We start from the raw sequence: 15,000 nt of genomic DNA, 5'->3' as shown, positions 1-15,000 counted from the left end.
GTCTCCATCCCGTGTGCTGCACTGATGAAAGTGTTTTTAGACCCCGAGGAAGAAGCCCATTTGTTTCTGCTTAAATACTGTCAGTAATATGACATTTTATCTTAGGCTCACTTGTACGAGACTTATTGATCTCTAATTGGAGCTGTTCCACTGTGAGAAAATTCCTACTTTTTTTTTAATGTCCAGTGATTCCAGGATAATGGAAAAATGGCATCCTTCATTTGTCCGTAATGTATAAATGAGGCATATAAATGTAACACAACATCTCTAAAGGTTTTCAAGATTCTCATCTTTTCTATCAACCATCACCATCACATTCTATCCTCCTTATTCCTGTTATGCCCAGGGAGTAAAACTAGAAAGTGTTGTATTTGTCCTTGACTATGTTTTATTTGCCCTATACCTCTACCCACTCATTAACAAGATTAATAAAGATATGTAGGCAGCCTACTTTTCTAGTGAGGTCTACTGTGACTATGCTATTTAATACTGTAAACTTCACTCTACTTAATATTATCTCCACGGTCTCTCCATATCTCTCACTCTGCTCAGTATTTTTTCCTAGGACTTAATACTTTGATTGTTTTATTTATTGAAACTCTCTAGACAATAGGACATGATTTCTGTGACAGCAAGGGATTTTGTCAATTTTGATTGCTAAAGTAGTTTTTGTGCTTACAAAAAATACCTGTCATATGCACAATGCTCAAAAAATACTTTTGAATGAATACGTTTCACATTGTCTTTTAAATACTGAGGAGGAGTGTTAATAGACAGAAGACAAAGAGTATTCTTGGTGACCTTAGGCAAACTTCTTAACGAGTCAAGGCCTCTATTAATCTGTAAAGTCTTCTATACACTCAAACCACATTCATCTTGTGCTCCATCTGTTGGCAGCACATTAAATTTAGAAGTGTGAGACATAAGAGAAGGCTGAAGTGTGTGATGCACACAATCTAATGAAGAAAACAAATACATTCAAAAATCGTTACCACACAAAGTAATATATAATGGCTCAGAAAAGACCATAGTTAGTTGGCTGATAATATTTCTAAAATAAATGTTTTGAAATATCCTCTGGTAATATTTACAGTTGTGTGGATTGAGAAAGGGAATGAGGAAGAAAAGAAAGGAGAAAAAGAGAGAGAGCAACTAAAAGGTAAATTACTTTTGAGATTGGATTTTTAAATGTTAATACGGTATGTTACATTTATAGCAAAAACCAAAGATATCCCTGGGTAGGAAGAATAATTGTCCCCCAAATATTCTCAAGTCCTCAAGTCTAGAATTTATAAATGTTATATTATATGGGAAAAAATAAGATTACAGATGGAGTTAAGTCTGCTAATCAGTTGGCCTACAAAAAGATTATCTGGAATTATCTGGGTAGGTACAATGTAATCACAAGGGTGCTTCAAAGTGAAAGAGAAAAGCAGAAAAGAAGGTCAGAGTGGTACAATGTAAAAAAAAAAAGAGAAAAACACTTGACTTGTGTCTGGCTTTGAAGATGGAAGGAGGCCATGAGTAAAATAAATTGAGTAGCCTCTAGATGTTTGAAAGGGCAAGAAAAGAGATTGTCTTCTAAAGATACCAGAAAGGAACATAGCCCTGTTGACACCTTAGTTTTAGCCCAGTGAGATTCATTGCAGACATCTGACTTCTAAAACTATAAAATCATACATTTATATTGTTTTAACCCACTAAGTGTATGGTAACTTGTTATAGTTAGAAATCAACAACTAACATAATTTCTATCTTTTGTATTTAAAAGATAAACACTTAAGATAGATCCCTAAAAATTGTGAAAACAATATTTTAGGTCCCCTGACATTTGTGGTATAGAAAGACATCAATGAACAATTTGTATTTGTTTTTACTTTTCTTAAATGTAATTGAACCATATGTATTAACACTTTCAGTTAAGAGAATGATATTTTATATCTTCCTCACTGCTGACTTATTTGATAATGCTATTCTTAATGTGTTTATAATTTCTGCAGATATTAAAGTATAACCACATCCTGTTTATGTGGCACTGCAGAGAAATCGACCGTCCAAATTAGTGGATTTTCTAAATAAACTCAATCACTTTTGGGTGGTGTGTGTGAGCATGCCTGTGTGATTAAATTATAACATTAAAATTGTTCTCACTTTTGTACTTTTTGAAGCAGATAAATTAGTGTATGTAACAACATTTTTTATGAATATGAGTCATTATTTTGAACATAAATTATAAGCCATGCTAAAATACTCCCACATGTTGTTATTTTCAGACTCTATTAAAAGACATAGAGTAATTCATGTCTTTTCAAAATAGTTATAACTAGTTAATATGTTATTCTGAGCACATTTTCCTACAATTATTCTGTCAGAAAAAGGTATAACAGAGTGGATGAGAAACAAGAACGACAGTAAGATAATTAAAACGAGTGTAGCAGTGATGAACATGCAAGAATTATTGCATGAACAAAGTTAGTGACCATGAAAGTGGAGAGCAAATGATTGATTTAAGACATGGAAAGAAAACATTGAAAAGTATTTGAAGCTTCATGGGGAGTAACAGAAAATAATACATTAAGGAAAACTCATAGAATTCATCTCTGAATGATATTGTGGATGTTGGTAACCACTATAATATGGAATATGAAAAGAGGAGCAAATTTGTATGAAAGTATGAAGGTTTCATGAAGGGATATTCTGAATTTGAGATGCCAGAGGGACTACCAAATAAAGATTCACTACGGAAGTTGGATATTTGGAGCTAAATGTAAAAAATAAACAATATGTTTAGATTAATGTGATACATGATAAGGCATTGGTGTAGATTAAACTATAGTATAAGAAGAAGTCTAAGAATAAAGTTATGGGGCACAAAACATTTAATTTTGGGTTTAGAAGAGCTTAAGAGTTAAAAATCTATAAAGGACATGTATTATTCCATTTCCACACTGCTGTAAAGAACTACCTAGGACTGGCCAATTTATGAAGAAAACAGGCTTAATTGACTCACAGTTCCACGGGTTTCAGAGGAAGCATAACTGGAAGGCCTCAGGAAACTTACTATCATGGTGGAAAGCAAAGGGGAAGCAGGCACATTCTCAGATGGCAGAGCAGGAGAAAGGGAGAGCAAAGAGGGAAGTGCAGACACTTTTAAACCATCAGATCTCATGAGAACTCACTCACTATCACAAGAACAGTAAGGGTGAATTCTGCCCCCATGATCCAGTCTCCTCCCATCTGGTCCCTCCTCTAATTTGACATGAGATTTTGGTGGGAACACAAACCTAAATCACATTATTCCATCCCAGTCTTTCCCAAATCCCATGTCCTTCTTGCATTTCAGAATACAATGATCCCTTCTTAACAGTCCCCTAGTCTTATCTCATTTCAGCATTGACTCAAAAGTCCACAGTCCAAAGTTTCATCTAAGACAAGGTAGCTCCCTTCCAACTATGAGCCTGTAAAATCAAAAACAAGTTAATTATGTCCCAAACACAATGTGAGTACAGGCATCTGGTAAATGCTTCCATTCCAAGATAGAGAAATCAACCAAAACAAAGGTGCTACAGGCTCCATGCAAGTTTGAAACTCAGCAGAGCAGTCATTAAATCTTAAAGCTTCAAGATGATATTCTTTGACTCCACATATCATACTCGGCCATGCTAATGCAAGAAGTGGGCTCCCAAGATGTTGGGCATCTCTGCCCCTTTGGCTCTGCAAGGTACAGTCCCCAAGACTGCTTTCCTGAGCTGACATGGAGTGTCTGCAGCTTTTCCAGGTGAACAGTGCAAGCTGTTAGTGGATGTACCATTCTGGGTTCTGGAGGATGATGGCCCTATCCTCAGAGATCCACTAGGCAGTGCCCCAGTGGGGACTCTGTGTAGGGGCTCCTATCCCATATCTCCCCTCTGCACTGCCCTAGTAGAGGTTCACTATGAGGGTTCTTTCCATGCAGCAGACTTCTCTGGACATCCAGGTGTTTCCATACATCTTCTGAAATCTATGCAGATATTCCCAAGCCTCAACTCGACTTCTGTACATCCACAGACCCAACGCCATGTGGAAGTCACCAAGGCTTGGAACTTACACTCTCTGAAACAATGGTACAAACTGTACCTTATTCCCTTTTAGCCAGCTGGAGTGGCTGGGATGCAGGATACCATGTCCCAAGGGTGCACAGAGCAGCTGGGCCCTGGGCCTGGCTCACAAAATTATTTTTTCCTCCTAGGCCTCCAGGCCTGTGATGGGACAACCTATCATGAAGGTCTCTGAAATTGCCTGGAGACATTCTTCCCTATTGTCTTGGATATTAACATTCCACACCTGTTTACGTATGCAAATTTCTGCAGCTGGCTTGAATTTCGCTCCACAAAATGTTTTCTTTTTTTTTTTTTTTCTTTTTTCCACATGGTCAGGTTGCAAATTTTCCAATCTTTTATATTCTACTTTCCTTTTAAATATTAGTTTTAGTTTCAGATAATCTGTTTTTTTCATACATATAAGCATATACCTTCAGAAACAGCCAGGTCACACCTTGAGTGCTTTGCTGATTAGAAATTTCTTCCACATGATACCTTAAATCATCTCACTGAAGTTCAAAATTCCACAGATCTCTAGGACAGGGGCAAAATGCTATAGTCTCTTTGCTAAAGCATAGCAAGTGCGACCTTTACTTCAATTCCCAATAAGTTTCTCATCACCATCTGAGACCACCTCAGCCCAGACATCACTGTTAATATCACTATAACTATTCTAGTCAAAATCATTCAACAAGTTCTTAGGAAGTTCCCAATTTTCCCACATATTCCTGTCTTCTTCTTATCCCTCCAAACTGTTCCCACCTCTCCTGTTACCCAGTTCCAGTCTTTTCCACATTTTCAGGTATCTTTAAAGCAGTACCCCACTTTTGGTACAATTTTTCTGTATTAATCTCTTCTCACACTCCTATAAAGAACTACCTGAAACTGAGTCATTTATGAAGAAAAGAGGTTTAATTGTCTCAGTTCTGTGGGCTTCATAGAAAATTATATTCATGGTAGAATGTAAAGGAGAAGCAAGCAAATCTAACTATGGCAGAGCAGGAGAGAGAAAGTGAAGGGGGAAGTGCCACACACTTTTAAATCATCAAATCTCATGATAATTCACTCACTATCACAAGAACAGCAAGGGGGAAATCCACCCCCATGATTCAGTCACCTCCCATCAGGACCCTCCTCCAGTTTGACATGAGATTTGCATGGGGACACAAATCCAAATGATGTCAGAGTCTGAAATTTTATTCTACCTAACAAACTAACTAAGTCAGCCAGTTTTGTGAATGCTCTCAGAATCCATGACACTTCTGATTCAGAGACACAAAACTATATTGCTCATGACAATAACTGCAGCTAGAGTACGAGCATTGGCATCAGTTATCTTGCCCCTCGTTCTCATATAGCCATGTGACATGTGCTAGATGATACTGGCACATATAGTGGGTTCATTACAGGAGAAGAATTGCGAGTTTAGGAGACTTCAGTATTATACTATGGCCCATAAGCTTGTCCGTCTTATGCTTCTAAGGAAGAAAATATGTGTTCCAATGCTTTCAGAAAAGATACCCTTTGCTCCAGAGGGAAACACTATATCTTTAAAGGTTTTTACCACACAATTTTTGAAAGGTAGGATGGAACAAAGGCAGTAATTCCTGTACTCATAAGATAGACAGAAACATGCGATACCCATAGGACATAATCTCCCAACAAAGAGAAATACTATAAAGGAATGATCATCAAGATTGAAAAAAACAGGAGGGAAGAGAAATATGGAAAATGAAGTGGAAAGAGTCTTCGGAGAAAGAGTGAGTTAATAGCAGTAAATCTTAACAGAAATTTCACGTAGAATGTGAATTATAAACAGTCTATCTATTTTGCACCCAAAAGTAGAATTGTTAGATCATAGATTATTCATATGTTCAGCTTTAAAATATATTGCCAAATGACTTTCCAAAATGTATATAAACAATTTATATTCCTACCAGTGTAAAAGACAATTAGAGAAAATCTATACCTTTGCCAACATTTATCATTATTTTTATTTCTAGCCATTCTTGGTTGTTTGTGGTGATATGTCACTGTGGCTTTTATACACATTTTTGTGATGACTAATGGAGTTGAGCACTTTTTGATAGCTTTATTGCTCATTTGAATACCCACTTTAAAAAGTCTCTATTTAAATGATTTTTATCCCTTTTTCTACTGAATTTTCCTGTGGAGATTTAAAGGTTTTTATTAGTTCTGGAAATAAATTTTATATTGAAAATATTTAATTATGATATAAACTACTACTCTATAAATTTCTATATTTTAGGTGCATGTAAAAGGGAGAGAAACTCTTGATTTTAATGTATTATACCAATTGTTCCATTTTGGATAGCAGTTTATGTACTGTTTAAGTAATCTTTGCTGTCTCAAATGTATGAAGAAATACTTCTGCATTTTTGTTTTAGAATGCTTTTTATTTTAAATTTAAGTATGTGATTTAGTTGGAATTTTTGTGTATGGTGAAATACAGGAAAACATTTTGGTTTTATCCATATGGATATTTTTATAATTTATCTTAATTCAAAGACATTGCTATATTACTTATATTTCAATTTGTCACACAAATATTTCTAATTTTTTATGTTCATATTCATATTGTCTACAAATAATGAGCTTTATTTTTTCGTAGTACATTGGATAAGATAGCCAGTATAGGATTGAATGAAAGTGAGAATAATGGGCATTTTTATCTCATTTTTAATCATGAGAGGGGAAATAGGGAAATGTCATATTTTACCAATTAAATTTTATATTTGCTGTAGATTTTAAGTCTATACTATTTGTCAGATGAAATAAATTCCTTATATTCCTTGCTTACCATAGTTTTTTTTTTTTTTTACATTGAATGATTGCAAAATTTTCTGAAATCCTTATTCTGCATTGCATCTATGAAGATGACTTACTATTTTATTCTCTTAATGTGATAAAAGAAGGTAATTGTTATTAAAATGTGAAGTCTGCCCTGCATGATAAAATAATACCAACTTGTTAATAATGTATTATACCTTTAAAAAAATCACTTTATTCAATTTGTTATTTTTCAGAATTATTGAATTTATGTTTATGAAAGTGATTACCTCTTAAGTTTCCCTTCCTGTTGTTATTCACAAAGTTACACTGACCCCATTATTCTCTTTCCCCAACTTCTCTCACTTTCCTTCTCTCCTTTTTTGTTTCTCCAAGAAAGTTGTCTACAATTGGTGTCACATTTTATTAAAAGTTTGGAAAAATTCACAAGTGAATACATCTGGCACAAAAGATATTTTGTGGGGAAACATTTATTTGCCAATTTACTGCCTTTAATAGATACAGTGCTATTTATATATTTCTATTTTGTCTTGTGTCAATTCTGATAATTCATGCTTTTCTAGGAATTAGTCAATTTTATGCAAAATTTTATTTATAGTTTAAAAGTTTTCATTATATTATTCAAAAATCTTTAAAACATTTGTAAAATATCTAGTGATAGCACTTTTTTATCCTTTGTATTTTAAATTTGTGTCTTTAGTTATTTATATATTTTAATTTTGCTCAGTTTGGTTAAATGTCTATCAGATGTTAATCTTTCAAAAAACCCACTTTTGGGTTTTGTTAATAAAATAACTTCTATAGCTTATTTTGTATTTAATAAATACTCTTTTTTTTTCTAACCTCTACATTTTTGGTATACAATAAGATGTCCTTTTACTCACTTCTTGATGCAAATATTTGGTTATTGATTTTTTACTTACCTTCTTTTCTTACCTATAAATTTTTGAATATATATTTTCTTCTCCACACAGGTTTGCTGCATTCCACAAGTTTTGATATGCTGTATGATCATTGTTTTTCTAATCAAAATATGTTTTAATTTTCATTATGATTTCTAATTTGATAAATTGCTTTGACGTATTTTGCTAAATTTCTAAATAGTTGAACTTTTTTATTACATTGTTGATTTTAGGCTTAATTCCACCATAGCCATAAGTATACCTTGAATCATTTCAATGTTTTAAAATTTCTGTAGATATTTTTGATAGCCTTAGACGTGGTTAGTTTGGGTAGAAGTGTAATGTGCATTTGAAAACAACAGTTATTAAAAAGTTATTTACAACTATTTAAATATGCAAATTGGGTCACTTTTGTAAATTCTGTTTATTGAATCATCTAGAGATGAAATGTTTTTATTATTTTCTTGTTCTAACCATTGCTGAGTGTGATGTTTTAAAATTTCCCACTGTGATGATGGTTTTATCTATTTTCAGTTTTATTCTATAAAATATGGCTGTGTATTTGGAAACTGTTATTTGGGGCATGCATGTTAAAATTGCTACATTTTTTCCAGTGCATTGACCCTCTGAATTGAATGGCAAATTAAAAAATAATAGCAATATAAGCAAAGATGTAGAGTAAGTGAAACTCTAATGTATGAACAGTGGATATATGCATTTATATAACCACTTTGGAAAACTGTTTATCATTATCTACCAAATTAAAACACATGCATAGCCAATGACTATTCTATTTTATTTGTATGTATATACCCCCCCAAAATTTATGATTTTACAAACTCACATATATGTTAAAGAATATTCATTGCAAATCTATGTAGCTCAAACTATAAACATTCCAAATGTCCAACAATAAAATTTATACATAGATTTTGGCATATTTATTTCATGGACTAATATACAGCAAGTATAATAAATGAAGTAGTTACATGTAACAATATAAATGAATGAAAAGGACATAAATGAATGAAAAGAATTGTGATCAATTCTCTTGATCACAATGTTTATCAAAAGAAGCTAGACACAAATAATACATATTTATGTTTCCATTGATATAAAGCTCAAAAAAAAAATAAAACAACGAAACTATGCTATAATTTTAGAAGTCAGGATACTAGCTACCTTTGTAGAAGAGGGAAGATATTTTGGTTCTGAAGAAAGCTGAAGGGCTATTTTGGATGTTGATAATAACGTATTTTTTTACCTGTGTGTTCATTACATGGATGTGCTTTACTGTGATAATTGACTGATGTGACATTTTTGTGTATTTTTCTATGTGTATGCTATACTTCAACAAATTGCTAAAAATGCATTTTAAGAATGCTAGTGAGTTGTGAGATCTGTCATGTTTCAACTCTTAGGGTTATTATTTTCTAATAGTGCATATATGTTCTGGAAAGGCAGTGTTATGCAATACAAAAGAAGCAATCTTTAAAGTAGAAGGCTGATTATGTTTAAGTCACATATCTGTCACCATAAAATCACAATCAAGTCACTTAACTTTTCTGTATACTTTTTCTGTATTTTTTCTGTAACATTGTTTGATAGGAAAATCAGGTGTCATTACAACTCTACCAACTGCATAGAATTAATTTGAGGGAATCTAAGTAGTAATAAACGTGCTTTGAAAAGTATATATTATGTTAAAATATAACTAAATAATAGTCTCATTATAAGTAAGAACTACATAAAACAAATAAGATTCATCTTTGTTGAGGCATGTTATATCTCTATTTGCTTAATATGCATTATCTCATTTAACACCTGCCAACAGTTTTAAGCATTAAGTATTTAACATTACCAACTTACAGATCAAGGAGCAAATTCATGTACAGGTTAAATCATTTTTCTAGGGTTACATAGTGTTGTAGCTGGTCTTTCTTGTACCATACTTCATGCTTCATCAATAGTATCATGGAAAATCACGTTGTCTCCCAGAAAATATAATACTTCCCATTGAAAAAATCTTAAATAATTGTAAATATTTTTAGTCATTTTATCCATATTTTGAGCAACATCCCAAATGCAAATCATTTTACTGTAATGTCACTGAGGTATGTCATTTCACAATTTTAAGTATAGGAAATTGTTTAGTCTATAAACCAAAAAACAAGTGAGACAATTTAGAAGTTTATTTCACCAAAGTCAAGGATAATGCCCAGGAGAAAAAAAAAATAAAATAAAATAACAGAAACAGTCTATGATCTGTGTCCTTCTTCAGAGATTACTTTGAGCAATTCAATATTTATAGGGAAAGGCGGGCTGGAGGGAATAGAGGAAGGGTTTGGTAATCCACATGTTGCAATAGAAAAGAAGCAGGTAAAGGAATAGTCAATTGTGTATTTGTCTCATGCTTAGTAAATAAAATTCGCACTTTATATAAGATAATGTGAATATAGACAATGAGGCCCTGCACAGCCTGACGCAGGCAGGTGACTACTCCATGCGCCTGGACCTGAGGGCTGGGGACGAGGCTGTGTTCGCCCAGTACAACTCCTTTCCAGTAGACTCAGCTGCGGAGTGCTACCGCCTCCACCTGGAGGGCTACTAAGGCACCGCAGGGGACTCCAGGAGCTACCACAGCGGCAGTGTCTTCCCTGCCGGTGATTGGGACCCCAACAACTTGCTCATCTCCTGCGCCGTCTCCTACCGAGGGGCCTGGTGGTACAGGAACTGCCACTACGCCAACCTCAATGGGCTCTACGGGAGCACAGTGGACCAGCAGAGAGTGAGCTGGTACTACTGGAAGGGTTTCGAGTTCTCGGTGCCCTTCACGGAAATGAAGCTGAGACCCAGAAACTTTCGCTCCCCAGCCGGGGGAGGCTGAGCTGCTGCCCACCTCTTTCGCACCCCAGTATGACTGCTGAGCATTGAGGGGTCGTCCCGAGAGAAAAGCCAGGGGTCTTCACCACCCGGCCGCTGGAGGAAGCCTTCTCTGCCAGCGATTTCGCAGCACTATGTTTACCAGAGGGCGGTGGAGGGGTTCGTATGGGAGCAATAAAGGAGAAACTGAGGCAAAAAAAAATAATGTGAATATAGAATAGCTATCTGTGGAGATATTTAACTTTTTATCTGTAGATATCTGTTTAGAAACAAAAGGAAAGGTCAGTTCTTACATGACTCGTCTTACAGCTTTTAACTCTTGCCAGAGTGAATTGGGGTCTCGATTTTTTATTTTCCTTTCACAATCTTAAAGTTTGATCACCTGAAGCCAGGAGTTCAAGACCAGCCTACCCAACATGGCAAAATCCCATCTCTACTAAAAACACAAAAATTAGCCAGGTGTGGTGGCATGCGCTTGTAGTCCCAGTTACTCAGGAGGCTGAGGCACAAGAATCACTTGAATCTGGGAGGTGGAGGTTTCAGTGAGCTGAGATCTGTCACTGCACTCCAGCCTGGGCAACACTGCAAGTCTCTGGCTCAAAAAAAATAATAAGAAGAAAGATACTTATGATACTAACACCAAATCTAGATTAGAAAGCAAATGAAGTGCAATTTTTCAGACCAAACACTGACATTATTCTGTGGTTAACTTATTTACTATGATGTTGTGGCTGCAGATATTGAAAGCCTAAAGCACTATTTGCATGTATTTAAACAAGTAGAATAGAAAAATTCATAAAGACCATGAATATGTAAAAGGGAATCTGATTGTTTGGATGTCTTATCCATTCTAGCCTTTGGGTTTCAGAGTGTCTGAGGCTGCCAGAGGTGGACATGGACCCCCAGAAGAGCGCAGCTGCTCTACAAAAACATGATCAGATAACTTTTTAATAAGGTCCTTGATCTCATTCCTCCTGCCTGGCTGAGACCTCCCAAATGGGGTCTTCAGGCATTTCCTACAGGTGCGTTCAGGACAGCAACAGCTCTGTACCTCCCTGGACTGAGCTCCCCCAAAAAGGAGGAAGCTGCCATATTTGCTGTTTTCTAGTTTTCACTGGTGTTACCTCCAGGTACTGGAAAAACTGGTACCCCAAGCATACCGCAGCAGCCTTATGGAAATGTAGTCAGACTGTTATATATTTTAAAAAGGCAGCAACCTCAAAGATTGAAGGTAGGTAAGCCCTAAATATGAGAAAGAATCAGTGCAAGATTGCTGAAAACTCAGAAAGCCAGTGTTCCTCTTACTGTAAATGACTGTGTCATCTCTATAGCAGATTTGAAACCAGGCTGAGGCTGAGAGGGCTGAAATGACAGAAATAGATTTCAGAATATATATAGGGAAGAAGTTTACTGAGCTAAAGGAGTATGCTGTAACCCAATGCAAAGGAATTAAAAATCATGATAAAACAATACAGGAGCTGACAGAGAAAATAGCCAGTGTAGAAGAGAATACAACCAACCTGATAGAGCTGAACAACACACTACAAATAATTCATAATGCAATCACAAGTATTAATAGAAGAATATACCAAGTGGAGGAAAGAATCTTGTAGCTTGAAAACTGTCTTTCTGACACAAGACAGGCAGACATGAATAGAGAAAAAAAGAGTAAAAAGGAATGAACAAAACCTTTGAGAAACATGGAGTTATGTAAAGAGACAAAATCTATGATTGTTTGGTGCACCTGAAAGAGACTAGAAGAATGGAAACAACCTGAAAAACATTTTTCATGACATATCCATGAAAAATTCCCTAACCTAGCTAGAGAGGCCAACATTCAACTTTAGGAAATGCGGATAACTCCAGTAAGACGCTCTATGAGAAGATCATCCCCAAGACAAATAGTCTTCAGATTCTCCAAGTATCAAATGAAATAAAAAATAATCTTAAAGACAGCTAGAGAGAAAGGACAGATTATCTACAAAGTAAAGCCCATCAAACTAACAGCCGACCTCTCAGAAGAAACCTTACAAGCCAGAAGAGACTAGGGGCCAATATTCAACATTTTTAAGAAAATAAATTCCAGCCCGGAATTTCATATCCAGCCAAACTAATCTTCATATGCAAAGAACAAATAAGGTCCTTCACAGAGAAGCAAATGCTGAGAAAATATGTTACTCTCAGACTTCTTGCAACAAAGTACTAAATATGGAAAGGAAAGAATATTACCAACAACTACAAAAAAACATACTGAACTACACAGAACAGTGACACTATAAAGCAACCATATAAAGAAGTCTGCAAAATAACCGGCTAACATCATGATGTAAAAATTAACAAAGAAACTACTAGATCGACTGATAAATAGGAAAAAATATAAGATTCAAAGAAACACAGTCAGAAATGACAAGGGGGATATTATCACTCACCTCAGAGCAATGCAAGCAACCATCAGAGAATATTATGAACACCTCTATGCACACAAACTGGAAAATCTAGAATAAATGGATAAATTAATGGAACTTACGCTTTCCAGAAATGAACCAGGGAGGATTTGAATCCCTGAACAAACCAATATGAGCTCTGAAATTGAATCAGTGACAAATAGCCTGTCAATGAAAAAGAGCCCAGAATCAGGGGAATTCACAGCTGATTCCTACCAGATGCACAAAGAAGGGTTGATACTATTCCTATGGAAACTATTCCAGGAAATTGAGTAGGGGAGACTTCTCCCTAAGGCATTCAATGAGACCAGCATTATCCTGATGCCAAAATCTGGCAGAGATAACAAAAAAGAAAACATCATACCAACATGCTTGAACATAAATGCAAAAATTCTCAACAAAATATTGACACACCGAATCCAGCAGAACGTCCAAAAGCTTATCCACCATGATCAAGGAGACTTCATATCTGGGATGCAAGGTTGGTTCAACATAAGCAAATTGATATATGTGATTAATTACATAAACAGTACTAAAACCAACAACAAAAAAAGACAACTAGTAGATGTAGAAAAGACTTTTGATAAAATTCAACATCCATTCCTGTTAAAAATCTAAATACAGGTATTGAAAAAACATCTCAAAATAATAAGAACCATCTATGACAAACCCACAGCCAACATTATTCTGAATGGGCAAAAGCTGGATGAATTCTTCTTAAAAACCAGCACAAGGCACAAATGCCCTCTTTCACCACTATCAGTAAACATAGCATTGGAAATTCTAGCCAAAACAATTAAACAAGAGAAAGAAATAAAGGGCATCCAAAAAGGAAGAGGGAAAGTACAACTATCCCTGTTTGCAGATTACATGATCCTGTATCTAGAAAACCCCATATTCTCAGCTGAAAAGGCTCTTAAACTGATAAGCAACTTCAGCAAAATCTCAGAATACAAAATCAATATGCAAAAATTACTATCATTTCTATACTTCAACGACAGCCAAGACAAGAGCCAAATTAGAAACAAACTCCCATTCACAATTGTCCCCCAAAATTAAAATACCTAAGAATACAGCTAACTATGGAGGTGAAATATCTCCACAAATAGAACTACAAACCACTGCTCAAAAAAAAATCAGAGATGACACAAACAAATGGAAAAACATTCCATGCTCATGGATGGAAATAATCAATATTTTTTAAATGGCCATACTGTTCAAAGCAATTTATAGAGTCAATTCTATTCCTATTAAACCACCATTAACATTCTTCACAGAAACAGAGAAAAGTATTTTAAAATTCATATAAAACCAAAAAGAGCCTCAATAGCCAAGGCAACTGTAAGTAAAAAGAAAAAGAACTAAAAACCAAGCTGGAGGCATCAGTGTACCTGACTTAAAACTACAATATAGGGCTACAGTAACCAAAACAAATGGGACTGGTACAAAAACAGACAGATAGACCAATGGAACAGAATAGAGTACCCAGAAATAAGAACAACATGAACCTATAACTAACTCATCATTGACAAACCAGGAAAAAATTAGCAATGGGAAGAGTACACCCTATGCAATAAATGGTGCTGGTATAACAGGCTAGACATATGCAAGACATTGAAACTGAAACCCTTTTTTACACCATACAAAAAAAATTATGTCAAGATGAATTAAAGACTTAAATGTAAAATCCAAAATTATAAAAACCCTTGAAGTCAACCTAGGCAATACCAGTTAGGGCATAGGCATGGGCAAAGATTTTATGATGAAGAAGTCAAAAACAATGTCAACAAAAGCAAAAACTGACAAATTGGATCTAATTAAACTCAAGAGCTCATGTACAGCATAAAAAAAAAAAAAAAAAAAAAAAAAAAAAAAAACCAA

At 35.0% G+C, this 15,000-nt stretch overlaps 1 pseudogene; it reads right to left on the bottom strand.

The window, feature by feature from the left end:
* The window catches only part of LOC111536552, a 109,100-nt pseudogene that overhangs the window by 30,397 nt on the left and 63,703 nt on the right, over positions 1–15,000 (bottom strand).

The sequence above is a fragment of the Piliocolobus tephrosceles genome, chromosome 12 (assembly GCF_002776525.5).
Source record: "Piliocolobus tephrosceles isolate RC106 chromosome 12, ASM277652v3, whole genome shotgun sequence".
Taxonomy (NCBI): Eukaryota; Metazoa; Chordata; class Mammalia; order Primates; family Cercopithecidae; genus Piliocolobus; species Piliocolobus tephrosceles.
Note: the sequence above shows the minus strand (reverse complement) of the source record. Positions and strands in the feature narration are given on the sequence as shown.